Source organism: Equus przewalskii, chromosome 14, assembly GCF_037783145.1.
Source record: "Equus przewalskii isolate Varuska chromosome 14, EquPr2, whole genome shotgun sequence".
Classification (NCBI taxonomy): Eukaryota; Metazoa; Chordata; class Mammalia; order Perissodactyla; family Equidae; genus Equus; species Equus przewalskii.
In genome coordinates, this window is record NC_091844.1 from 73,743,887 (window position 1) to 73,771,652 (window position 27,766).

Here is a 27,766-nt window from a genome sequence, read left to right on the forward strand (position 1 = left end):
CCAGTCTGTATGCTTGGCTCACAGTAGGCATGTGATAAATAATTTTTGGCTGATTAATTAGTCTCCAGGAAATGAAATTCCATGAATAGAGGGATGGCTGTGCCTACTTATCCCCAGCTCCTAAAATGGTGGACGTAGCATGAGGTAGGCACCAGCAAATATTTATTGAATGAGAGAAAGGAAAGCTAAAGATGCTGCTACTTCTGTGAAAATTTCCCAGATCTCTCCAACCAGAAGGATCTCTTCCTCTCAAATTTGTATCCTCTTAGAATATTTAACATCTTTTCTTATAAATACTTGTGTTTATGTCTTATTTGCCATTATTACCTTTTAAGTTTCTAAAGAGCAGGGACTGTTTCCTTTTGTAATTTGTTACAGAATGGTAGAAAATTGAAAAAAATGTCTTAAAGCTAAAATTAATTTATTTTTACACTTTTCTAAGTTCAGCAGAATTATATTGATCTTAAAGTACACAACGTCAAACCATTTAAAATGAATTTCACTGTCATACATTAAGTTAGTCGGTAGCAAAGGAATGGACAATAATATGTCATGCCGTGCCACCTACAGGGCTAGTGCACAGTTTGCTTAGCTATTTTCCATTAAACGCCAGTGAACAAAGACAGCTGCCAAACATTTTCTAGGTCATTTGTTCTGTTTGTAAACAGAAAGTGTACAATGATTAACAAGATGTAATCATTTGCAAACTGGATTTATGCAGAATGAAAGAATTTAAAAAAAGAGGAGGGAAATTAATGCAAGTCTTAAGTACTTAATGACCCCATTAATTGAGAGATAGGTAATTGGAGAAATTAAACAGAAGAGGTAATGGCCTTGGAGCCGTTAATCTAGTCTGGGAGTACTGCTAATGTTTACCAGGTGATTTTCTTCTGAATTAAGAGCTGAGAGTCAGTCTACTTTCACACAAAAGTTCTTGAATGTGGCCAATCAGAAGATTCACTTGGAAAGCTTTTGAACAACACAGATCCCTGGATTCTCTTTGTACTTCTTTAATCAGAAACTTAGGGGTGGGACTCAGGCATATGGATTTTTAAAAAGCTGACCAGGTGATTCTTTTGATTTTTTGATAAAAAGCTAGCCAAGTTTGGACATCATTGCTTTAGAACAGGGTTTCTCAACCTTGGCACTATTGACATTTTTGGATGGCTAATTATTGTGGAGGCTGTCTGGTACATTATGTGATGTTTAGCAGCATTCCTGGCCTCTGTCCACTAGATACCAGTAGTCTCTTCCCTTCCCCAAGTTGTAAAAAACAAAATGTCTCCAAACGTTGCCACATTTCTCTGGGGGGTTAAGTCACCACCATATGAGAACCTCTGCTTTAGAACAAATCTGTCTGATAGAACTTTCTGCAATGAAGGAAACATCCGATACAATAGCCACAAACCACATGTGGCTATTGAGCACTTGAAATGTGGCTAGTACAACTGAGAACCTGAATTTTAAGTATTTTATTTTAAGTAATTTAATTGTAAACACCACGTATAATGAATGGCCATCACATTGGACAGCCCAGATTTATAAGATTCAGATCGGACGCTAAATTTTGAAATCTATACCATTTCTCCCTAAGTGCTTCTGAGACATGCTATGTAGAAATAATTTACAAGAATAGCGAATCTACCTACCACTTTGTCTGAATCAGGAAAAAATCTTAGGATGTTATGATTAATGGAAAATTTACTTGCAATTTTGCTTTCGAAGTGTTGTCCAGGAAATTTTTTTTACTACTCATGATATCCAGGTTATCAGAATTAAAGCAGTCTAGTGCACAGCTGCATTATTCATAATAGCCAAAAAGTGGAAGTAATCCAAATGTCCAATAACTGATGAATGAATGAATAAAATGTGGTATATCCATACAGTGGAATATTCTTTGGCAATAAGAAGGAATGAAGCCTTGATACATGATACAACAGAATGAACCTTAAAAACATTGTGCTAAATGTAAGAAGCCAGTCACAAAAGACCACATATTATATGATTCCATGTGTATGAAATGTCTATAATAGGCAAATCTATAGAGACAGGAAATAGATTAGTGGTTGCTGAGGGCTGAGGTGAAATGGTAAATAGGGTGGTGATGGCTAACGGATACAGGATTTCTTTTTGGTGTAATAAAAATGTTGTAAAATTAGATTGTGGTGCTGGCTATGCAACTCTGTGATTATACTAAAAACTATTGAATTTCTGTTTTAATTGGGTGAATCGTATGGTATGTGAATTATATCTCAACAGAGCTATTAAAAATTCTGTCGGTATAATTCACGACATTAGCAAATCTAACAAGAAAATCTGCATAATCATATCAATTGGTTCATAATATTTACTTTCAAACTAGAAGTGATTTTGGATAATGTTATTATCTTATTCCAAAATAGTCTCTTTACTGGCTACCACCATTCTCATTTCCAAGATAATTGAAGTGACCCTGCATTGTGTCCAAATTCAGGCTGAAAATCCTTGAGTATGGCCCTTATTCAACAACAAATCATGGCACTCTAAGAGACCCACTGTAGGACAGTGAATACATTCAGAGGATACTCTTGGCATAACCCCAGCCTGCAATTGAAAGGGCCCATCCTTGTAATTCCTGAGCTCCGTTGTCCTCTTTAGTCCAGAGACATAATGAACACATGAACATTGCCAATAAGAAAGGATAAAAGGATAAGAGGTTTCTAATAACCAGCCTAATTTTGTCATGAGTCAGGCTGGTCAGACCCTGTCCTGCATGTAAAGTGCTAAGCTGTGGAAGATAAACAGCTTTGTCAGGCAATTAGAAGATGGCATTCACTTTCAGGGCCTTGAGGCCTCCAAGCAGCCCCACATAGAGCCCATTCTCCAATTCTCAGCTCACTGAACTCAGGTAACTTGAAAGGAAATGAAAATTTTTCTAGGTTTTTAGTTATAAAGTGAGACTGAATACTGAAAATAACTTCCAGGCTGGTGCTGCTTGAGCACAGACTATTCAGGAGACCTCCTGGAAGTAAGCAGAAGATGAGGAAGGGAAAATAGCAAATATCAAGTGAAGTAAAATCTTGCATAACGTAACAAAAAAGATTATCTAAGGCAATTATGCTTTTATCTTCCAGAAAAAACAATGTCATATGAAATTAAACAGTTTGTCTAAGTGGTTAGATAGAGATGTGTTAAGAATAATGGAAAGAGAAGTAGGGGCTCAGATTGGAAGACAGGAAAGAACAGGCTTTTTAAAGAAAAACATGTAGGGAAGAATATTAATTCAGTAGTTCATTCAGTAGACAGGGCAGTGGACCATGGGTTAAAAAGCAATGACACTGGCCTGTGTCTGAACATGGATACGTTTCTGACCTTTCTTGCATTCACTGAGGATGCAGGTGAGTAACTACATAGAGCTTTTATGAGAAGAGTTAAGTCTTGCGGAAGGGTTCTGGGAAGAGTTTGATTTATTTGGAAGACAAGTGTCATTCAAGGCAAGATGCACCAACTGTATCTGAATTTCTTATAACTAGACATAGTGGCAGCCTTCCCTGGCCCTCAATGTCTGGCTGGATGAGGTGTCCCTCTTCTGGGTCCTGACAGCACCCTGAACATACCTTTAATATAGCACTTAAATTATTTTTTTTATGATTGTTATTTTTTATGTGCTTTCCCCCCTAGACAGTGAACTTCTCAATAGAGAAGAAATTGTAGGCATTCATGTGGTTGTCAGTTTCCAAGAGCCTCTTATCACAGTTTCCAAGGCACGCACACTTTCCCATCTCTGGAGGGTAATTTTTCATTTTCAGGGGTTCCATAGGCCGGTTGGCTCCTGCCCAGATTACATGATTCAAAGGTTAACACCATACCTGCCTGGACTCTGCTGCAAGACGTTGTGGTAAGTCAGATTGTAACATAATACTGAGTTCCACTAGTATTTGGGCTGAGCTCTCAAATGGATGCCTTATACAAAATTGCTCAGAAGAGTGGGTTTAGTATCATTACATTGGCTTTAAGTCAAGTTTTCCTCAGATGGCATTGTCACGTGGACTTCAGATATTTGAACTACACTCCCCTAGTCAGGCACCCAGGTGAAGTTTATCTGTTATTTCAGCAGTGTTTATGTGAGATGCTAAAGAAAAAAATTGCTCAGTGACACTCACGGGGCCTGAAAGAATTCAAGCACCTTCACTGTTGCCTATCTTCATGGGAGGAGATGGTGGGGGGCAGGGTAATACAGCCACTGAAGATTCAGATTTATGTCCCAGACTATGAACCCGGATCCCAGATATGGAATCAGAAATTTATTATGTTCCAGATCATCAGACCTAATCCCAGATCTTGTCTGTTTTTTTATTTGTTTGTTTGTTTGAACTCATTCTCTTTCTCTGAGTAGAACTTTTCAATTGCAACATTATAACGGATTGTGTGGATAGGAAGTGTATTTTCACCAAATCTTTGGGTTATGATCTTCCCATTTACACCACCTAAGTAAAAGTTTCAAGAGACACAGTTTCTTTTTTCTGGACTGCTTGTGTCAGTGTGGACTCTATCTCAGTTGGAAAAAAAAAAGAGAGTGATAAATAAAAAAGTCCTTGGATGTCTCGACAGCAGTGCCAGCCTGTTTGAGCTAGTCATTATTGCCAGAGCTATAAGAAGACTTTTTTGGAACTCCTCCTGCCCCTGCTCCCAGGGTCCTGGGGTTAGAGGCCAGCAGACAGAAATACACTGTTCTTTATTTTGGGGAGCATGCATAGATGGACTTTGGAGTGAAGAAATCGTATTTGTAGAAACCTTTGCACCGAGTTATAAATCTATGTGCTACGTGGCAGGGATGTCTCTGACTCTGGAACAAAGAACAAAGAGCACTTCAGTTAGTCACACTGAGGAAAACACCAAAGAAGCAGAAATCACAGGAGTGTTAATAACAGCCCCCTCCCCCTCTCCTAGAGGACCACCTGCCTTCCCTTTAACTCCTCAAGTAGAGACGTCTCAGAGCGTTCCAGCTCCAAATCTGGGCATTTTAACAATAAAACGAATATGAAAAACATCCCCCAGGCCCTACAAATCCATTTTTAATGATGATGAGTTTCGATCTTTCATAGAGTCATAAAACCTCAATGTAGCCAACAACCTGGAAGTCATAGTGTCTCACTTCATCTTCGAGGTGAGGGAGTTACTAAGATCTAATGTCACAAAGCCCTTCAGAGGCCCAAGAATTCCTACTACACCTGGTGAGATTCTTTAAAACATTTTTCTGGTTCATAAATATAATAAATTTTCGTTGTGGAAATTTTTCAAGTTATATAAAAGTATTAAAAAAGAAAAACATTCTCACAACCCCACCCCACTCTGTTCACCGTGCTTTTTTGTGATTAAAGACAAAATGACAGAATAAAAAAGAAAAATATGGATTTCCACATTTGATATTTAAATCCTGAATTTTGCAGCTTATTACATGAAACATCAAAGCATGCTTGGACAGGGACTTTGTTCGAGATGAACAGTATATCACAATAGGGTGTTAAAAATGGTGAAATCAAGCCAGCTCCGTGGAGTATGCACAGCGGGCGTTCTCTGTGAAGATCCTGGCAGTGCTGAGAAAACTCTGCACTTGTTATTAGCCAAATCCTGCTGTCGTCACTTCTAGGGCACAGCCCTTAATCAGTGGAGGGATTCCAGAGGTGTGTGATAATACACCTGAGTTCTTATCACAGGCACTAAAATTCGGGCAATTAAATTTGAGAGAAAGCAATCTAGAATGGGTGAAAACAGAGTCACTGAGGTTTGTGGATTTGTGTTGCTCTTGCTCTGATTAGGGCTGCCAATTTAAGCCTCCAGCTGCCCTGCAGAGGTAAAGAAGCAGATCTTTGTAGGGTAGTTTCTAACATTATGTGACGTTATCCAGGCTTAGAAGGGAGTTCTGGTGAGAATGGAAATCAGCTAAGTGCTAAGCCAGGTTCTTTTGGCCTTAACTCCATGTATTTATTGAGACAATACCTGGTTTGGAGTGATCTTAAGTTGTTCTGTAAACTCTGAAGACCCTATGGGACATCTGAAGGCAGGTCTACTGACAAATGATGGCTCCCTGGATCTGGGATCAATAGGTACACCCTTGCCTTTTCATCTTGCTTTCCGTTGGATTCTTCAATTTCCAACTGTGAAATGTAAAAGAATGATAATTGGCACCCCTCCTGGCTTCAGTTTCATCATTTGCACAATGACAGGGTTGGCTGGACGGGATCATCACTGAGTACTCTCCCCATCTCTGCATTCTAAATGTCGTGCATCAGGCCGGAGCAGTGGGATCACTACTCCAGGTCAACACTGCTGGCCTGTTGGAAAAGCTGGGCTGTTCACTAAAGTGATGCTTCCCGATGGCCCCTCTAAACCCAGTTCTTTGCTGGTCATTTACAGCGTAGGGGTATGCCCCCCTTGTTGGAGAACTTCAAAGAATGAGAAAGGAAAGAAAGAGGCTGTGGGTGAAAGGCAGTACTTTTGCTTTTTTTTTTTGTAGTAATTTGCTTCTTTTTATCATTTTTAGTTTCAGATGTGCATTACTCATTTATTACCACTTTTGTTCGCATAGCACATTACCTTAATTTTTCAGCCAGCATTTTGTTAAATAATTTCTAATATAGTTTTTTCTTATTTCAACATTCTCCCAAAAAGTTCTCTAAATTGCTTGGAATGCATGTTACTTTTCAAAAAGGTTTATTATTGAGCTTTCTGGCAACAGGGAGGTGGGAAGTTATGATTCTTCCTTTTGAATGGAGAAGAAACTAGAACACATGGATATTAAACACATCAAGGAAGCAGAATTAGTCTTGCTTACAGGGTCACTAAAAGGTATACAATTTACAGTTCTGCAGGAGAGGGGAGGGACTGCCCAGCGTGAGTGAAATCACATGAACTTCTAAATACCCTACAGACTGCTGCTCCAAGGCAGATAGCCGATTGGTAGCAGCATCTAGATAAATACCCAGATAATTTTGTTTCCCCACTAGGTTATTTTCTTCTAGGCTTACTGTCTTAAACCAGCTACCTTGTCCTTTCTTTATGCTACAGCACTGACAACCCATAAAGTTTGGAAATTGAAGCTGTCCCCTTTAATCTCAGGCCATAATTGCAACTCCTTCAAATCTCCCTGGGGAGCAGATTGAAACCAAATCAACAATACTATAAAAAGTTAACTGCCCAAGGAGTGGCTCAGGACCCCAGGTGAGTTAGGTCATCTCTGACCTCTCCCCTGATGCTTGGTGAACTCTGAGGGTATAAAATGGAATCAAGTGGGGGATCTGCATTCTCCAGAGATCAAGGATGAAGGGGTCAAGAAAACAAGATCCATCCCCAAATACCAAAGAGCAACTTTCTTGAGTAGTACAGATCCATTCAGGAGAATCTTTGTGATAGATTCAGAGAACTCAAAGAAGCTAGTGACATCATCCAGTTTATCCCCTGCTTTCAAAAATTAACAAAAGATTCATTGAATTACTTCCTGTGCCCTCAGGCATGTTCTGGGTTGGAATCCAATCCATAGTATTTTTCAAGAGTTGAATCATCTCGAAATATCCTTTGGTAATCTTTTCTAATGTCTCACCAAAACCAGCCACCCAGTTAATATCGAACCTAAATCCTTCCTGCTGCTTATTAAGCCATTTATTTTCTTTGATACTTTGGGAGATATGAGAGAACAGCAGGTATCCTTTTCTGGAATCTGTTCTCGATGTATGAGCTTGCCTTTTGTTATGATTTAGAGCGAACAGAGGATGCAGGAAAGAATCTTGAAGAACATAGACTGTTTAATTCTTCAAATAATAGAAAGAACTAGGGGTAAAGTTATGTATTTGACTTTTCCATATATTAGCTCTGTGATCTTGGGCAAATGATGTAACACCTTTAAGCTTCAATTTCTTCCTTTGTAATATAAATGTAATTCTTAAACCAAAGATTATTATGAAGGTTAAAAGGGGTAACGTACGCAAAAAAAATTGTCAACTGTGAAATGCAGAGCTAGTTAGAGTAGTAATTATTCATTTTTAATGAGGATTAAGTCAGAAGAATGATGGTAAATAAGTGTTGGGAGGATATGGAGAAAGTGGAACCCTTGTGCATTGCTGGTGGGAATGTAAAATATTGCAGCACTGTAGAAAATAGTATATTGGTTCCTCAAAAAAATTAAACATAGAATTACCATGTGACCCAGCAATTCCACTCTTGGAGTATGTGCTCTAAAGAATTGATTGCAGGGATTCAAACACAACTTTGTACACCAACACTCATAGCAGCAGCATTATTTTTTTTTAAAGATTTTATTTTTTCCTTCCCCCCCCCCAAAGCCCCCCAGTACATAGTTCTATATTCTTAGTTGTGGGTCCTTCTAGTTGTGGCATGTGGGACGCCACCTCAGCGTGGCTGGATGAGCAGTGCCACGTCTGCGCCCAGGATTCGAACCGACGAAACACTGGGCCGCCTGCAGTGGAGTGCGCGAACTTAACCACTCAGCCACGGGGCCGGCCCCGCAGCATTATTCATAATAGCCAAAAGGTGGAAACAACCCAAATGTCCATCTATGGATGGATGGACAAGCAAAATGTGGTATATACACACAATAGAATATTATTCTACCTTAAAAAGGAATGAAGTTCTGACACATGCTACAACAGGGATGAAGCTTGAACACATTATTCTAAATGAACTAAGCTAGACACAAAAGGACAAAAGGTGTGTGATTGATTCTCCTTATATAAGAGTAGTCAAATTCATAGAAACAGAAAGTAGAATGGTGATTGCCAGGGATTGAGGGGAGGGAGGAATGGGAAGTTATTGCTTAATGGGTACAGAGTTTCAGTTTGGGATCATGAAAAAGTTCTGGAGATGGTGAAAGTTTCACAATAATGTAAATGAGCTTCATACTACTGAACTGTACATTTAAAAATGGTTTAAAATGGTAAATTTTATGTTATGTATATCTTACCATAATGAAAAAATGAAGATAATGGTCACTACATGGTCCCTACTTGGCAGAGGATAAAAGACAAGACATGGAATTTACCATTTTGTTGGATAGATTGGACAATACATAAAACAATCCAGACTAAAAGCAGGTACTTTATCACTCAAGGCTACTATAAGAGGTGGGAGGAGGCAGTAGTGAGCCTGCTGGATTGGAGTGACCGGAGAATGCTGGCTTCATGAACATCCAGACCTAGACGGGGCATAGGTCTTTGAATGAGCACAATCAAAACCTCCATTATTTTCAGGTCTCAGAAGAATGTTCCCAGCAACTACCCCTCTTCTCCCCACCTCGGAAAGTGGCCATTTGCCTCCCATTCCTACTTAAACTCCAGGAATCTTGTGCAATATTGATTATATTGATTTGTAGGCATTTTATTTTGTGTATCACCTTCCTGCCAAGAGACTGCCCAGAGAGTTAGAAATAGGCATTTGTAAACACTCATGTGAAACTGGTAACTGGGAGGGATGACATAGAGAAAACCAAAAGGCCGGGTATTGATTGACAAATTATCTCAGGTAAGCTGAGATAAGCAGCAGTAAATCATTCACGTCATCAGATACCTACAGTTTAACCCCAGTACAGAGGTACCACATTGCTGCTATAAGTACAATCTTGCCGGTGTACCAAAAAAGATGAAGCTCTGGTTTGGTGATGGCAGAATGAGGTTACAGTAGTGGATTTTATAGAGAGTTGTGGCATCATGCTGAGTGATATAATGGAAAGAGCATGGACTCTAGTAACAGATGCGGATTCAAATCCCAGTTCTGTCACTTACTACCTTATGAATTTGAACAATTATTTCACTTGTCTTAGCTTCTCATATGGAGAGTACTAATACCCTCATCACTGGGTTTGGGATAACATTGTAACAATTTATATAATATGTATATGATGTATTATATCATATCCCTTATACATAAAGGGCACTCTAATAATGAGAAGCAAATCAGCAAAAAAATTTTCAATGGCGGTAGCTGTGATTGCGTCTAGATTATAATAAAAATAGCTAACATTCACAGCAGCAGCATTGTCCCCAGGACTCTTCTAAGAACTTTACATTTTGAACTCTTAACCCTTGGGAAAATCCTATGAGGTGGGTACTGTGGTTATCCCCACTTTACATTTGAGGAAACTAAAGAACAGACAGTTAAGATACTTGCCAAATGTCACAGAGCTAATAAATATTGGCACCAGAGTCCATGTTCTAAACCGTGATAACGTGGTCCAGAGATAATATTTGATCACCTCCTAAGAATGAATTCATTAGGCATAAAAAGATGTAACTTTGGTTTTAATAATGAGATGATTAGAGAAGACAAAAGCAAATGCATCTTTAAATCCCTATAGCAAATCATACAAAGGTTATTTTATGGTCATCTTAAGTTTCTATCAAGCAACTAATTCCAAAGATAAAGATAATGAAGGAACATAAATCACCATGTCATATTAATAAGATATTTCATTTTTACATATAGTCATTAAAATGCTTAAAGACGGAAGTGTACCAATTTTCATTGCTTCAGGATCTCATATTTTTGATAATTTTATAATTCAAAAGTTTTAATATAGGGCTGGTCCCGTGGCCGAGCGGTTAAGTTCGCACGCTCCGCTGCAGGCGGCCCAGTGTTTCGTTGGTTCGAATCCTGGGTGCGGACATGGCACTGCTCATCAAACCGCGCTGAGGCAGCGTCCCACATGCCACAACTAGAAGGACCGACAACGAAGAATATACAACTATGTACCGGAGGGCTTTGGGGAGAAAAAGGAAAAAAATAAAAAAAAAAATCTTTAAAAAAAAAAAAAGTTTTAATATAGACATAGTTCAGTTTGGACATTTTTCCAATTAGCACTGAAAAAGAACTAGATTACCTATAAGGATTCACGTTCCTTTTGTTCACAGTAAGATTAAAATTCTAAAAAAGACATGCATGGGTAAAATCATCCCTTAAGAATATCAAACACATTACAGAGGAATGTGGGCATGCCGTGGCTCCTTACTCATCCACCTGATAGGAGTCACGAAAAGTAAAGCATGGCCCAGAACACTCCAAAATCCGTGGAGAAATGGAAAGATGTTCTGCTTGTAAGTAACTGGCATAAGACACACTTCAGTTCTTATTATAGAAGTCATGTAATGAAGAATTTTGTGTATTAACAGATAATTTGGAAAATAATACAAGAATATTGTGAATCAGTGCTTGTGGAATATAGAAAACTTCATAGCCCCAAATGCCTTTCTAATTAAACCAACAAAAAAGAAGACAAATGAATAGCACACAAGATATTAGAAAAAGAACAACAAAATTAAAACAAGGAAAGTAGAAGAAAAGAATTAATAAAAATAAAAGCAAAAATAAATAAATTAGAAAATGTTGAAATTGTTAAAACACATTCTTTGAAAATACATAAACCTTTAGAAACTGTAATCAAGAATAGTGTACATCAGGAATTTTAAAAGGAATATAACTGATGATATGGAAAAAAATAAAATCTGAATAAAAAGGATGAATTTGTAAGAAATTACCAAAATGGATTCAAGAAAATGTGGAGAACTGAGTAGATCAATAACCATAGAGAAAATTAGAACTATAGTAACAAATGTGTCCCTCCAAAAGGCACCAGGTCCTGATGACTCGTGGTATATAAGTTACTCGAGACCAAAGAAAAAGCTGAAAAGCTTCTCAATTTGTACCTAACATAAACTCAGTGACAAAAGTGGACAAATATAGAATTTTAAAAAACTGTAAAGCAATAAAGCATTTGGAGAAATTTACACAAATTATAAACAAAGTCAAGTCCAGCATTGCATTAAAAGAATACCATATCATGATCTTATTTAAATGTAGTTCTATTTTAAGGAATCTATTAATGTAATAATTATAATTTATTACATTGAGAGATTTAAAGAGATCTCTATGATACCCTTGATCCATGTCAAAAATTCCTCATAAAATTTAACACCCATTCCTAGTGAAAACAACAAGAAAGACTCTCAGTAAGTTAGGAATGGAAGAAAATTTCCCTAACTTGATACAGCATGTCTACCAGAAACCTAAATCTCCTATCTCAGTTGGGGCAAATATCAAAGAAGCTTATTTCTCACTCAAGTATTAGTCCAAGGCGAGTGTTTCTGGTCGGCAGGCAGCTTTCCTACAGTCCGTCTTTCAAGTATTCAAAATCCTTGCATCTCATGGTCCCATCTCCTAGAACCTCATCATCTACATCCAGCCTTCAAAAAGGAGGATGAAGGAGCACAAATGAGAGCTTTTTATGGGCCTGACGTGGACATTGTTCTCATTGCTCTGGGGAGAACATGTTCACATGGCTATACCTAACAGTGAGGAGGCAGAGAGATGGACTCCCGTTACGTGTCCAAGGGGAAATTTGGAGAATTGGTTCAGTGGACAATTAGTGCTCTCTGCCACAGTTAGCTTCTCTGGGATATCCATGTATTCCCTTCTTCACATTCATCTCCTCCCCAAAAGAGAAGACCCAAAATCCCATGCAGTTAACACATTCATCTCAAAGATTAAGAACTCTGAGAGCTGTACAGTCCAATCCATTAAATTCTGATGAGTTTTTTTATGGTTTGATGACCTAGACATTAAAAAATGTTAACTGCTCCTGTACACCCACCCATCCAAAACAAGTTAGTGGAGCAGGGAAGGACAATGGCAATGCAAACTTACATTTGGAAAATGGAGAATGGACACACACGAAATCTCACACCACACATAAAATTAAAATCCTGATGGATCCATATCTAAACATGAACTAACTAATCACAAAAGACCGAACCATGAAATATTAGAAGGCACTATAGGAAAATAGGTTTTAATTATGGATTAGGAAGGCCTCCTGAGCATGATACAATATCCAGAAATCTTAAAGTAAAAAATGAACAGATTGGTCCTCATAAAAATGTAAAATTTTGTATCTCAGAAGGAACTGTAAATAAAATTAAAAGACGTAAAAAATATCTACAACATAGGTAACAATTAGTTAATATCTCTAATATAAATAATAAAAAGGGAAACCCACAATAAAAATGCCTTCAAAATGGTAAATTAATTGTACAAAGCAATGTTCCCTCCTTCCCCAATTCCCTCTGTCCTTCCACTCTAAGCCTTAGATTTCTTTTTTAAGTATTGGAATACGTACTTTGTTCTGTGAATTCAAAGAGAAATTTTTGGCTAGTCAAAATTATGAGAAATTTCTAAGAGTCAAAAAGTACACAGCATAAGTTTGAAGAGGGTAATCGCAACCTGGAATTTGTGCTGGAGCCTTTTGGGAAGTACTACCACACAAGATGGGAGCATCACTGAGTTCCTCATGCCTACAGGTGGTAGGAGCCAGGAGCAGAAAGGAGGGATTCGGTGCAAATGGCAGGGAAGTGAGTAGGGATATCCACACTGGTCATGCCATGTGTATCCCACTCTCCTCCTCTCCACCCATTCAGGTCTGTCTGTGGGCAGGAGCTGTGCTGAAGGAGAGTCAGGGCCTAGCAATGCCCAAATGGAATGACTAAGGCCAGGACACTGGCTTTTGAGATATCACCCAGCCTATGTCCCACCTTTTCCTCATTCTCACTGAAAACAGTGGAGAGCACAAACCTCAATAGCTATTTCTACACCACCCCAAAGGCTGGCTGTGGGAATATAATAGGAGTATAATCGGTTCAATAGAGAAGCCAACCCACAAAGATGAGCCTATAGTCAAAAATTACCATCTGGCATGCAGCCACCATGAAAAATAGACAACAACCCAACAGAAGAATTCCAACTATGAGAAACTTAACAGAGCGATAAGAAAAGGACTTTAAAACAAGTTTAGTTAGTGTCTTCAGACATAGGATGACGTTACAATAATGAATCAGGAATGGTCTATTATAAAACAAACCAAGGACAAACCTTGGAAATAAAAAATGTAATTATTGAAATGAAAAATTCAGCAGATGTGAAGTGAAATGGGCACAGCCGAAAAGGAAATTAGATATTTGAAAGACAGCCTAGGAATGCACAAAGGTAAGAAATTCTATAGAGGTAAGAGTTCTATAAATCATGGCATCTATCTAATAGAGAATAGTGAGAATAGAAGGCACATAAAATCTGAAGAAATAATAGCGTGAAATTTTTTATAGTTGAGGAAACATATAAATCCTCAGATTGAAATGGTCCACCAACTATAGAGTGGGATTTAAATAAATAAATAAACATACAACAAAGACAAAAGGCCCCACATCCATACAAAGGTAATGCAAATTCAGAACATTAAGTGTATAGTCAATATGCTAAAAGCTATAAGGATAGAGAAACTGCTAAAGCTTCCAGAGAGGGTGAGAAAGACTATTCAAAGTAATTCTAATCAGATTTGGCATTAGATGTTTCATCAATGATGCTGGATGAAAATAGACATTGGAGCAATTTCTTTAGTTTGCTGAAGGTAAAGAAGTTCAAATCTAAATTCCTACATTCAACCTTAATATCATTGAATTGTGAGGATGAAATAAGATTTTTTTCAAAAATCCAAGAATTCAGAGTTTTAATAAGCCAATAGATCCTCTCCAAAATCTGAAAAAACTACTAGAGAATATACAAAGAGAATGAATTCAGGACTTAACAAGGAGCTGCAATAGTTAGCAAAAAAATAATGAAACTGTTTTTTCTATGAGATATGATTATAAAGTTATTTTTTAGAAATAATCTGGTGCCAAAATTTCAGATTATGTCAACATGGGATGTGGAATATGGAAGCAGGGTGCTGATGAAGGTCTTAGGAAAATGAAAGCATTATAAGATTAATCAAAGAAATCAATGGATAGTTAATAACTTCGGATACTGTTAGAAAAATATAACCACTTACGATAAAAATTTAAGTGTAACCACCAGAGGAATAAAAACAGAATGTGTACAGCTTTCAAACCAATAAATGAAAAGAGGAACAAAGAAAATTCCATTAATCCATCAAAAGGCTGAGAAGGGGAAACAAGAGCATGAGAGAAAGGATGGTAAACTGAAAACACAAAATACGATGATAGGAATAAGTCTAAATTTATCAAAAATAACAATAAATATGAATTAGATAAGTTTGTTTCATAAAGGACAAAATAGGTTGGATTTTTAAGAATCCAGCTATGTGCAGCTCACTAGAGAAAGCCAAAACTGTGATAACTCAAAGTTCGAAAGCATTCCTAGCAAGTACCAATGGAAAGTTGGCAACAGCACCATCAATATCAGGCAAAATAGCATTGAAAGTCAAAAACATTAAAAGTATCAAAAAAGGACATTTCACGTTGTTAAATAATTCACCAAGCAGAAATAATAATCATCAACTTAAATGCTCCAAATAACATTTTGAAATACATGAAAAATTGATAAAAATCGCAAAGGGAAATTAATGAATCCACATCATTAGTCTCCCACTATGATGTACTGTGAGTAAAAATATAGAGTACTTAAATAATATAATTAACTAGCTTATGCTAGTAGACATACATAGAACTCACCCAACAGACAACACACAATTTGTTCATTTACTCAGACAACATTTACAAAAATTGCCCCTATAGAAGGTGAAAGATTTTACAAAAAATTTAAAAAACATGTATATATAGACCACTTAATGGATCACAGTATATTAAAATTAAATTTTTTGAAAAAGTTGAATCCAGGCATCTAGACAGTTTTAAGTCACTTCTAAATAATTCATTGCTTGCAGAGAATGTCAAAATTGAAGTTTCAAATTATTTAGAAATGAATGAAAATGAAAGCACTCCATATTCCATATCAGAACCTATATATTTTGTTCATGGAGAGATATACATCACTTCAAATGCGTTACACATTAACCTAAGAAGCTAGGCAATAACCCAAATAAGCCCATAGAAAGTGGAAGGAAGAAACAGGAATGATTAAAGCAGAAATAGATGAAATAGCAAGCAACTCCATTTCCTCTGCCTTCTGTCTCATTTCTTCTCTCTCTTGTGGCAAAACTCTTCACAATAATTGAACATTCTGTCTCCGGTTGTTCTCTATTTTTTTTTAAACCCTTCCAGTCAGACTTCCATCTTCTATAGTCCACCAAAACTTATCTTGTTAAGGCCACCACTTGTATATTTCAACTTTAATTTTATTTGACCCATCAGTGGGTTGATCATGCAAATTATTTTGCAATCTAGGACACTTCTGAGAGTAAAAAGGAGTGCTGTTAATTATTACACCTGAAAATAGGCATAAATCAGGTCATAGGGTCACCTCACCAGTCAGCAGTATTTAAACCCCAAATCAGTGCCTGGCATAGAGTGCATAATAAAAATTTATTTAATGGATGGAGTTTATCTATCCCAAATAATCCCTCCCTATTGTTCTTTCTGTTGTTAATTGAATAAAATAAAACCATTGGCAAAATTAATCAAGGCAAAAAGAGAGGCCAGAAAAAGACATTAGGAATGAGTGAAAGGTCATAAGTAAACATATGTGAAAGATAAAGGAAAGTTATAAGAGAATACTGTAACAACCACTTTAAAACTAGATGAAATGGATGCATTTCCCACAATATAAATGACTACAGTTGATCTAAGATGGAGTAGAAAATCTGAATACATCAATCACTGTTTAAAAAAAATGAAAAAAGTATTTCTCAGCTGTGCTGTGGGGAGTTAAGAAAGTGACATGGATGCCTGCCTGGGCCAGTGTAACAAGGCACTAAGAAATCCCTTAGGGGAAAGTGGATTCCAAGGATGAGAGTCGGGACTCTGTGCTCCAGCTGCCCCACCCATGTGGAGATTTGCCAACCTTGTAGGATCTAGATGTTTTTTGAAGTGAGCTGATGTATTCCTTTTCACCAAATTTCCATTCTTACTCAGAAATACTGTCTTCTCTTATTTTGTGGGAAAATAGGTTAAGATAATGAAAGGAGACTGAATTAGGAGTTAGGAGACAAATACATCCTCACTTCAACCAGACACATGTTGTGGGGTCCAGGCATTCACTCAGTTTTATAGGGCCTAGAGTTCCTCACCTACAGATGAGAAGTGTACTACAGGCCCATTTATCTTGCAGGTTTGTTTTTGGTTTGTTTTTGAAAATTAAAAGAGAATGAACATCTGGTAATGAATAAAGCAGGACATAAGTGGGAGATATTAGCTTTAGTTTAAAGGATATGTATTGAACGATAATGAAAAAATATGAAGACACATCAGTTACAATGCATTTGCAACACCTTTTCATCTCCAGGCCTGCAGTGCTCAACCACTTGTGTCCTGCCATTCCAGATGTGCCCTGAGCATGTCCCCTTGTACTTACTTAGGTCCTACACAGAGTCAGTATAGTAGCATCCCCAGCAGTTTGTTCAATGTCTGCTCAGTAAATGATTCTGAAAGAAAGGGAAAAGGTTGGGGATAACTTTAATCATAAGGAAAATACTGAGCTATGTTCATTATCATCTGAGGAGGAGGTCCTCATTATATAAAGATTTCCTTTTAATGACAAAGTGAATAATAATGTTGGCATTAAAAAGAATAACTATACAGAAAGCAGCTATCTAGGATAGCACCATTCAGAAGAACCTACGAGAGTTTAGTATTTTATATACATTTTTGTAAAGCTTGGCAATGACTGGTTTTATTCCAGTATGTCAAATCTTTTTGAAAAAAGACAATAAAGTAATTAAGACGTAAAAATGTTAAGTTTAGTGATAAACTCCCACCATAAAAGCAAAGTACTATATGAGATACAAAATAGGATAGAGAGAAGGTGGTTCTAATGAAATTTTATCTCTGGGGGCATATATAATCAAACTCCTTTAGTATAAGTGCTTTTTAAAATTGTATTCTTCTGTCTTATTTATTTGTTTGTATTCAGACTATTTTATTCTAAGATTACATATATGGCTGAATAAACTTCTTTGTGTCCGTAGATTTTATACTTTAGTGCAATATTTGTATATAAATGTTTTCATCAAATTACCAAATCAATGACAATTTATGAAACATGAAGAGCTGAATTAATAAATTCATTTGAAGAGAGGAAAAAAGTTTCATTGCTCCGTAGCTTTTAAATATTGAGCTTTATGTTTTCTGAAGTGCTATAAAAATATATTTCTAACATCAAAAATATATAAACATGTGAGAGAATAAAGATAAGTTTATATCAAGAAGTTAGAGAAGATGATTCTTGAAAGATAATTTGAAGCCAAATGGCATAGGGTCTTGAAAACGTTAGCATAAACGGGACCTCAGAGATTATCTGGTGTTTAATTAATCCCTTAATCTTATTTTCAGAGAAATGAGGCCCCAAGAATCCCTCCACTTTCTTATGGACTCTTGCCGGGTGCCCAAACTAGCATTCATAATGAGGAATCTGGCCTATGGACAATGTGTAACCACTAGAGATCCTGAGTTGAATTAAAAGAATAGCACAACCATAATTGCTTTGGGGAAATCCATTTTGGTGATTGAGGATCAATCAGGCTGAGGAGATCCTTAAGGCCAGTTAGGAGTCTCTCATAATCTGTCAGATCTGAGGTAGTAAAAGCTAAGACAAAGGTGATAGCCAAGGAAATGTGGGGAAAAGGGACAGAATTGGAAATACAGCTTGGAGTCTCTTGATTTATACTACAGTAGCCTTGCCTCTGCTACTGACTGTGTAGTTTAACTTCCCTCATGTTTCATCATCTGAAAAATGGAGTTGAACTAGATGGTCTCTAACAGCTCTGGCATCTGTGACTGAAATGAACATCTAGAAGTAGAAGGTCAAGTTATAGAGATATAGTACAGATCATATGCCTCTTCCTTTTCATAATTAGGGTTCAGCTGTGAATGCTTGATCCAAGGTAGACTGATCTTTCTTTCTACACAATCTGAGAAACACAGGGACTGGGAATTTTTGGTTGAGTTGCATTGATGGGAGAATGCTAAAGAGAAAGCCTGCGATCTCTTAACACTGAGATCCCAAAGTACCTAAAGACTAATTGTTTAAATTTGTCCTGGAACCCATGCAATACCCTACATTCTTCCAGAAAGTTCTTTTTAAGTTAAATTAGCCTAACTTGATTGCTCACACATTCAAACAAAAAGATTTTGACTAAACAATGCATAATAGAAATCTCCTGGCTGTCTTTCAGGAACATGTGCCATCAGAGGACTGTTGCCCTCTGCCCACCACACACACACGTAACCCAAAAAGTCTAGAATTACGTTACCAAACTTTAGACTTACTTGTCAGCAAATCACATTTATCCTGAATAGTGAAAATTTAAAGCAACTAATCTCCCTCTCTTAGCATTCTATATTTTTGAGGAAATATTTTTAGATTTTTAGATTAAGATTATTATTATCATTATTTCTCAAAAAAAATACTTTAGAGTTGAAAGCATTCTATATTGAATGATAAGAGGAAAAATGTCACTGTTGTCATTATTGAACAATTCTCCAGAATGGAGAAAACTTACGTAATAGGAACGACACAGTTTTTATAATCAAATAGACCAGGCTTAGCATCATACTTCCTGATTTCAAAATACATAACAAAGCTATAGCAATCAAAACAGTATGGTATTGGCATAAAAACAGGCACTTGGATCAACAAAACAGAATAGAGAACACAGAAATAAACTCATGCATATATAGTCAATTTATGACAAAGGAGCCAAGAATATATAATGAGAAAAGAATAGTCTCTTCAATAAGTGGTGATGGGAAAAATGAACAGCTTCATGCAAAAGAATGAAATTGGACCCCTATCTTACACCATACACAAAAATCAGCTTAAAATGGATTGAAGACAAACTTGAGGCCTGAAACTGTAAAACTCCTAGAAGAAAACATAGGGTGTAAGCTCCTTGACATTGATCTTGGCAACGATCTTTTGAATTAGACAACAAAAGCAAAGGCAACAAAAGGAAAAATAAACAAATAGGACTGCGTCAAACTAAAAAGCTTCTATACAACAAAAGAAACATTCAACAAAATGAAAAGGCAACTTACGGAATGGGAGAAAATAGTTACAAACCATATATCTGATAGGGGGTTAATATCCAAAATATACAAGAACTCACACAACTCAATAGCAAAAAAAAAATCGGATTAAAAAATGGGAGGAGAAACTGAATAGATATTTTTGCAAAGAAGACATACAAATGGCCAACAGATACATGAAAAAGTGCTCAGCATCACTAATCATCAGGGAAATACAAATCAAAATCACAATAAAATCATCTCACACCTGTTAGAATGGCTATACTCAAAAAGACGAAAAATAAGCGTTGGCAAGGATATGGGGAAAAGGGAACCCTTGTGTACGGTTGGTGAGAATGTAAATTGGTGCAGCCTCTATGGAAAACAGTATGGAGGTTCCTCAAAAAATTAAAAATAGAACTACCATATGATCCAGCAATCCTGCTCTGAGTATATATCTGAAGGAAATGAAAACAGGATATTGAAGAGATATCTGTACTCTTGTGTTCATTGCAGTGTTATTCACAGTCCCAAGACATGGAAACAACCTAAGTGTCCATCAGCAGATGAATGGATAAAAAGATATGGGATATATGTATACAATGGAATATTATTCAACCATGAGAAAGGAGAAAATCCTGCTGTTTGTGGCAACATGGATAGAACTTGAGGGCATAATGCTAAGTGAAGTAAGTTAGGCAGAGAAAGACAAATATTGCATCGTATCACTTATATGTGGAATCTAAAAAAAAAAGTCAAGCTCATAGAAACAGTAACTAGAAAAGTGTTTGCCTCTGGGGGGGTGGGGGAAATAGGAAGAGGTTGATAAAAGGGTACAAACTTGCAGCTATAAAATAAATAAGGATCTAATGTATAACATGGTGACTATAGTTGATAACACTGTATTGTATAATTGCAATTTGCTGAGAGTAGAATTTAAATGATCTCACTAAACACACATATCTTATATATATAACATATTATATATTACATATAAAAATATGTGAAGTGCTGAATGTGTTAATTAACTAGCTGGGAGGAATCCTTTCACAACGTATATGTATATCAAATCATTATGATGTACACTTTAAATATCTTACAACTTTGTCAATTATAACTCAATAAAGCTGAAAGGGAAAAAAAAGAGACCAGGTTCAAATACTAGCTCGGCTACTTCCCAGCTGTAACCTTGATATTTGACCTGTGTTCATGGAGGCTACCATTCAAGAGAGCCTTCAGCATGAGGACATTATCCCACCGCCTCGGGCTGATGCTACTTACTTTCCTTATTGAGAAGACAATAGGGGAAGGATGATCCAGGAGGTCCTAGTTCCGTCATTCCTTCAGTTGTATTTTTGTTTGTTTTAGGTCCCTATTTTGTGGGGCTCTGAGTAGCCTAAGTTCCTCACCCAAGAGGCAGACTTCAGTCAAAATTTACAGTGTACTAGGAACACATCACTCAATTCCAAAGCAATTTCAGCTCTCCTAATCTCACCACTGGGCTCAGGGCCCCCTTAGAATAATGTGAGCAATAAACAGGGTAGAACTAGGATGTCCCTCCCTCCAGCTCTCTCCTAAACGTTGCTCTTGATTCCTAAGGCACTATTACCTGTCTGTACTGGTACCCAGCACCCTTCTGTTTCCCCAAGAATCTTCACATAGATGTGTATATGCTGAGATGGAAGCATCGAAGCCAATATTTTACCAATTTCAGAAGCTGTCTCCAATTTCAACCATTAGCTCAAAAAAGGAAGCAATGGTACCTTACAGTGAGACAGATCACGGATTTTAAAAAGGGTTGAAGGTTAGTTATGGAGGTCGTTAAGTGTATGGGGATTGTTAGTGAGAGAATAAATGGTGCAGCTTTTTTGGAGTGGAGGGCAATTTGATATCTACCATCACCATCTAGCTGTGTGAAGCTGAGCTTTATTTTCCTCCCTGGCAAAATCGAGATATTAATACCTACCTCTTGGTTTTGTTGCAAAGATTAAATGTGACACACTACCTCACACGTAGTTAGTACATACTTAATACATATTACCTCCTGTACTTAATACATATTACCTCCCGTCTTAGCTCGGGTGGCCATAACACAGTAGTGTAGATGGGGCACTAATCTCATCATGGGGGCCTCACCTTCATGACCTCATCTAACCCTAATTACCTCCAAAAGACTCCACCTCCAAAGACCATCCCATTGGTGGTTAAGGCTTCAACATATGAATTTGCAGAGGACACAAATATTCAGTCCATAGCACCGCCACACATAGAAGCAAAATTTTAAGGAAGGAAAAGATACATGCTCAGACTTTGGTTACTATTGAAACCCTTGTTAAGAAATCTATTCCAGGATTTCATGTTTAAGCTAGGATTTCATTTTCAGGTCGGAAAATATATTCCAGGGTTTTCTTTTTAAGCCCTGAGGCAGGAACAGGATCATCCTACCAAGCACATGGCCAGTTTACTATCCCTCTCAGAGGTGTGCAAAGGAGCTGTTTCCTCACACATCCATTTAAGAAACAATAAAGAGTTCGGGAAGGGGTTGGGGGTGAGGGAGTCACAAAGCCAAGTGACCTAAAATTCATCCTAGGCTTTCTTGGCAAACTGTCCAGGAGGTGGAAACACAGCAGGGATCTTTTACACATCTGCCTGCCTTCTGGTCTGAACTCAGTCACCTAATAATAATCACAATTTTCTATCAGAATGACTTACCTTAATCCCCAAATGCTGACTTTAAACCTTATTATGCTAAGCATAAGAAGCTAGACATAAAAGATTACCTACTGTGTTTCCATTAAGATGAAGTTCTAAAACGGGCAAAACTAATCTATGATGATAGAAATGAGGATTGTGGTTGCCTCAAGAAGGGCAGACATTGAGTGGGAAGGGTCACAAGGGGACTTTCTGGAGTAATGGGAATACTCTATAGCTTGACAGAAGTGAGGGCTTATGCATTTGTCAAAATTCACCAAACTACGTTTAAGATCTGTTCATTTCACTGTAAATAACATCTCAGTTATAAAAAAATGAATATGTGCATTTATATTCTTTCACATCAAATTAAACATAATTATGAAAAATATGTGTGTTTTCCTTGGAAAAATCTGTCAGAGAGCTACATTCATGTCTGTATATAGTCCTCAGTAGCAAGAAGGAATATGGATAGGATAAAAGCCATATGTCCCTCAGGAATTCTCCCTAGATTTCTATACCCATCCTTGAAATAGCGCATCAGAATTATCAGGCTGAGTTTTTCTAATAAGGATGTAGGCCAACTCCCTGCTTTATCCCAAAGATTCTCTTATGATGCCCTCCCACCTTAAGAACCATTGCAGAGTGAGACACTGTTATTAATGGGAGTGTTTTAACCCTCAGGTGTGCTGGGTAAAAGCTGTTGATTCCATGAAGTTGGGTCATTCAGGTATACCAACCTCTGCCTCACTTTATTACTGTCATCTACTGACTTCCCAGGTTCTCCTTCTCATTAACTGACAATTAACTGTCGTTAATTAACTGCTAATTAACATTAACTGTCAATGATAGGACCTGGATCTTTCTTTCTACCCCAGTTACTATCATAATTCTGAGTGATATCAAGGTTCACGTAGATGAGCCATCCAGAAGCACAGACTTGGACCTCCATAATTCCAGTGGCTTTCACTTCTAGTCTACTTTAGCCAAGTCACACCTAGATTCTTATCACTTGGAACTATACCACATCAGAAATTTTGAACTCCATTATCCCACTATGCGTCTTAACATCTTACCCTTCTACCTCTCTTGTGCCTTCGCTCCCGCTCTACCTATTTTTCAACTGCGGAGAGACCTCCAGTTCGTTCACTCCATCATTTTTTCCCAACCTATGAGGACCCTCCAAGGCTCCCTTGCCAACCCAGTCTGTCATAACATGATTGATTGTCTCAATTATTCTTTAGCAGCATCTTTGACGCTTTTTTGTTAATATACTTTCAGTGCCACAGCACCTGTATAGTAAATCTCCAGTCCATGATTTAACATTACTACTTATGTATCTCTTTATTCTTGTGCACAGGTGACTAAATGCTGCCAGAGAACATCCTACAAATAGACTTGACAACCCATGTTTTGTACTTCAGCTTCCATTTGACCCTTAGCAATACCTATTAACCCTTTTACTTGCCCTTAGTCAGATTGCTCTCCAGCTGTCTCAACAATTATTCCAAATCCTCGCCCCTCTTCTCAAAACCCCTCCCCTCAGTGAATCACCTGGACTCCTAGGTCATGGAGAAATTGAAATCATCAAGCTACTCTCATCAGCTCCTTGCTTTTAGTCAGCAGTTTTCATGTATACTTTAGCCCACATTCTCATTCATAGCTATACACTTGACTCCTTTTCCAAAGTCTAAGAAGACAAAGTAAACCTTAAGGTATCTCAAAGCCACTGCCTGTGCTTAACTCACTGCCTTCCGAATCTTCTGAAGTTTCTTCATCAGTCATCTTCTTCTGTTTTCTAATATCAAACACTTTCTTCCCACTGGCTCCTTCTCTTCAGCCTATAAAACATGCTTGTGTCAGGCCCATAATAAAAACAAACCCTCTGGACCCCATGACTCATTCTAGCTGTTCATCGTATCATCGCTATATTACTAAGAGTGTGCTTTCTTAGTACAACGATGGTTCTAATTGATAAATCTTGAGTACATCTTTATCCCAATTTCACTGGACCATAGAGAAGTTTTAACTGACCACCCTAAAACAAGCACCTGAAAATCATAAGCACTTATAAACAAGTTCAGCAAGGTTGCAGGATACGAGGTCAACATGAAAAATCAATTATTTTAGTTCTATACAGTAGTGATGAACAATCCAAAAATGAAATTTAGAGAACAATTCCATTTACAATAGCATTCAAGAAAGAAAATATTTGGGAATAAATTTAACAAAAGAAGTGTGATGGTTGTATGCTTAAAATTATAAAACATCATTGAAAGAAAGAAGACCTGAATAAATGGAAAGACATCCCATATTTAAGAATTGAAAGACTTAATATTGCTAAGAGAGAAAAATCCCCCAAATTGATCTAAAGATTTAATACAACGCATTTCAAAATCCCTGCTGGCTTCTTTTCAGAAAATGACAAGCTGATCCTAAAATTCACATGGAAATGCAAAGGAACCAGAATAACCAAAACCACCTTGAAAAAGAATAATGAATTTGGAGGACTCATACTTCCCCATTTTCAAAACTTAATACAAAGCTACTGTAATCAAGACAGTGTAGTGCTGGCATAAGAGTAGACATATAGATCAACTGAGAATAGAATTAAAGTCCAGAAATGAACTCCCACATTTACGGTCAAATGATTTTTGACAACAGTTGCCAAAAGATTCAATGGCGAAAGTATAGTCTTTTCAACAAATGGTGCTGGTATAACTGCATATCCAAATGCAGGAAATAAAGTTGCAACTTTAGGTTTCAGCCCTGCATGTAAAAAGCTTGGAAGTCATCACTCCCAATCTTACAAGAAAAAGCTGAACAAACTGAAAATCGATGACTTGTCTGGGATTCATGAGGGAGCTGAGGTTACAGGGCAAAGAGCCATCCCCAAATCTGAACAGACAGAGAATCCAGAGAGTCACTGAGATCTGCGTAGCTGCAGTAGAAGTCACTGGAGCCATGCTTGGGTAGGAAAACTTATGTGGGAATTTTGACAAATTGCCAGAGCTGAGTGTGGATGAGCATGTGCGTGAGAGACTCCTGGAGTCTGTGATTTTTGGAGTCTCTCATGCTTTCGTAGGCTTTATCTCCAGGAGCCCCACCAGATTCTCACAGTGAAGAGCCAAGAAAGATATCCTTGTGGCTCTGAACGCTGGTGGGGAAGAGTTCTTATTTTGAAATAAGTCCAGAGCATCCTCCACCACAAAGCCCTACTCTCCAAGAGAAAGATTTTCCCAGAGCCTTATTCCACTTGGGAAAAGTACACTGCCCTGCCTCCAGCTCCGTCTACCTTTCCTGTCCTGCCTAAGTGGGGAGGGGTCTAAGATAGACTTGTGGAGGTCCTATCCCAGGGATGCAGGCACAATAAAACACTGAGATTTAACCATAACATTATAGAATGCCTCCCCTCCTTGACACCGCATCGCCACACCAACAAGGCTCTGATATAACAGTGGGTTACAGCTGAAGGAGCTGTAAAATGCAAACTCTGCCTAAGGAGGAGTTCTCGGGTAAACCCAAAGACAACAGAGGAGACAAAAACAAAGACACTACAGACATTTGAAGCCTCTGGCACCTACAGCTACAGCAAACATTAAACACAGCTCAACTCATTGCAGACCTGCTTGGCTTCATTTATTTTTTGTTGTTAGTGCCGTTGAGTCAATTCTGACTCGTAGCCACACTGTGTACAGCAGAGTGGAACCCTGCCTGGTCTTCTTTGCGTGATCCTCTTGTCTCCCAGAGCTATATCAGAAAATGCTCCACTCCAATCACAGGGTTTTAATGGCTGATTTTTCAGAAGTGAGTGGCCAGGGCCTTCTTCCTAGTCTCTCTTAGTCTGGAAGCTCCACTGAAACCTGTCCACCATGGGAGATCCTGCTGGTACTCGAAATACCAGTAGCACAGGTTTCAGCGTCACAGCAACACACAGCCACCACAGTATGACAACTGACAGATGGATGGTGTGGTTCTCTAACCAGGAAACAAACCTGGGCCATGGCAGTGAGAACACCAAATCCTAACCACTAGGCCATGAGGGCTAGCTTTAATTTATTTTAGTCATTCATAAATGACTAACCTTATCATAAACTCTTTTACTGGACTTCTGACTGGTTAAATAGCAAAAGACAGCTAACCTCTCTAATACTTTTCACATTATAAAAATGATTGTATTATTGTATCATTTTATCTCTGCCTATCTCATTGCTCCAATTCCAATTGAAATCCTTTAAGAACAAGGACTGCGTTTTACTTTTCTGTACCTTCCATGGATAGCCTAACAGGGCTCAGTTAGATTGAGTGAGTGATTGAATGAATGAAGAGTGAATCAGCTTAAGATTGTCTTTCTAATGACAAGGGAGCCTTTAGGGGAACTACTGCAGTCTGGTTGTTACTATTGCTCTGACGGGACTTCCTTGGTCCTGCACATCCTCCTCCAGGGAAGGAGTGTGGTACAGTGGAGAATGGTCTAGAATCAAGAAACCTGGTCTCTAGTCTTGAATCTACCACTACGTAGCTGTGTGGCCTTGGAGAGCTCAACTCTCTGGGCTTTTTACATATCTGTAAAATAAACATTCCTTTCAGGTCTGTCATTCCAGCATTCTGGAAACCATTAGTCCTTATTAAAATGAAGAAGAAAAACTATCAAAATAAAGTTTGAATTTAGCAAATGAAAATTTCTTTTCTCGTGTTCTATTAATACCTAGGACTATTGAATGCCTGGTATTTTCAGGCACAGTTTTAAGGGCATCGCCTGTATTAACTTATTTATTCGTATGAGATAAAATGTTTATCCCACTTCCACATTTGAGGCATAGAAAGGTTGTGTAACTTACATAGCTGGTGGCAGAACCAATTTCAGATCCAGGCAGTCTGGCTCCACTAGCTGTTTCCTTCATCTTAATGTTTCTCCCACGCACAAGGGTAGCACTGCTCTTCTCTTCCGCCTACAGAACCACTGGCCTCTTCCATCAGCATACACTTCGTTTGAAAGATTAAACTCTTGTCTCAAAAATAAAGTGATAATTCAGAAAGATGTTGTGAGACAGCACAGTTTCTGGGAGAGCAAAGAGATATTTGCTAATAACTTTATTTCGGGCAAGGGCCTTTGTTTTATT

At 37.7% G+C, this 27,766-nt stretch overlaps 1 long non-coding RNA gene across 1 annotated transcript; it reads right to left on the minus strand.

Annotated features, from left to right (window-relative positions):
• Positions 1-368: 368 nt before the first annotated feature.
• LOC103564133 (uncharacterized) lies at positions 369-27,766 on the minus strand. Its single transcript, XR_011526197.1, has 4 exons — positions 27,485-27,766; positions 17,302-17,371; positions 5,980-6,137; positions 369-4,825 (listed from the first exon to the last, which is right to left on the minus strand). It is a non-coding gene; the product is annotated as an uncharacterized lncRNA (long non-coding RNA).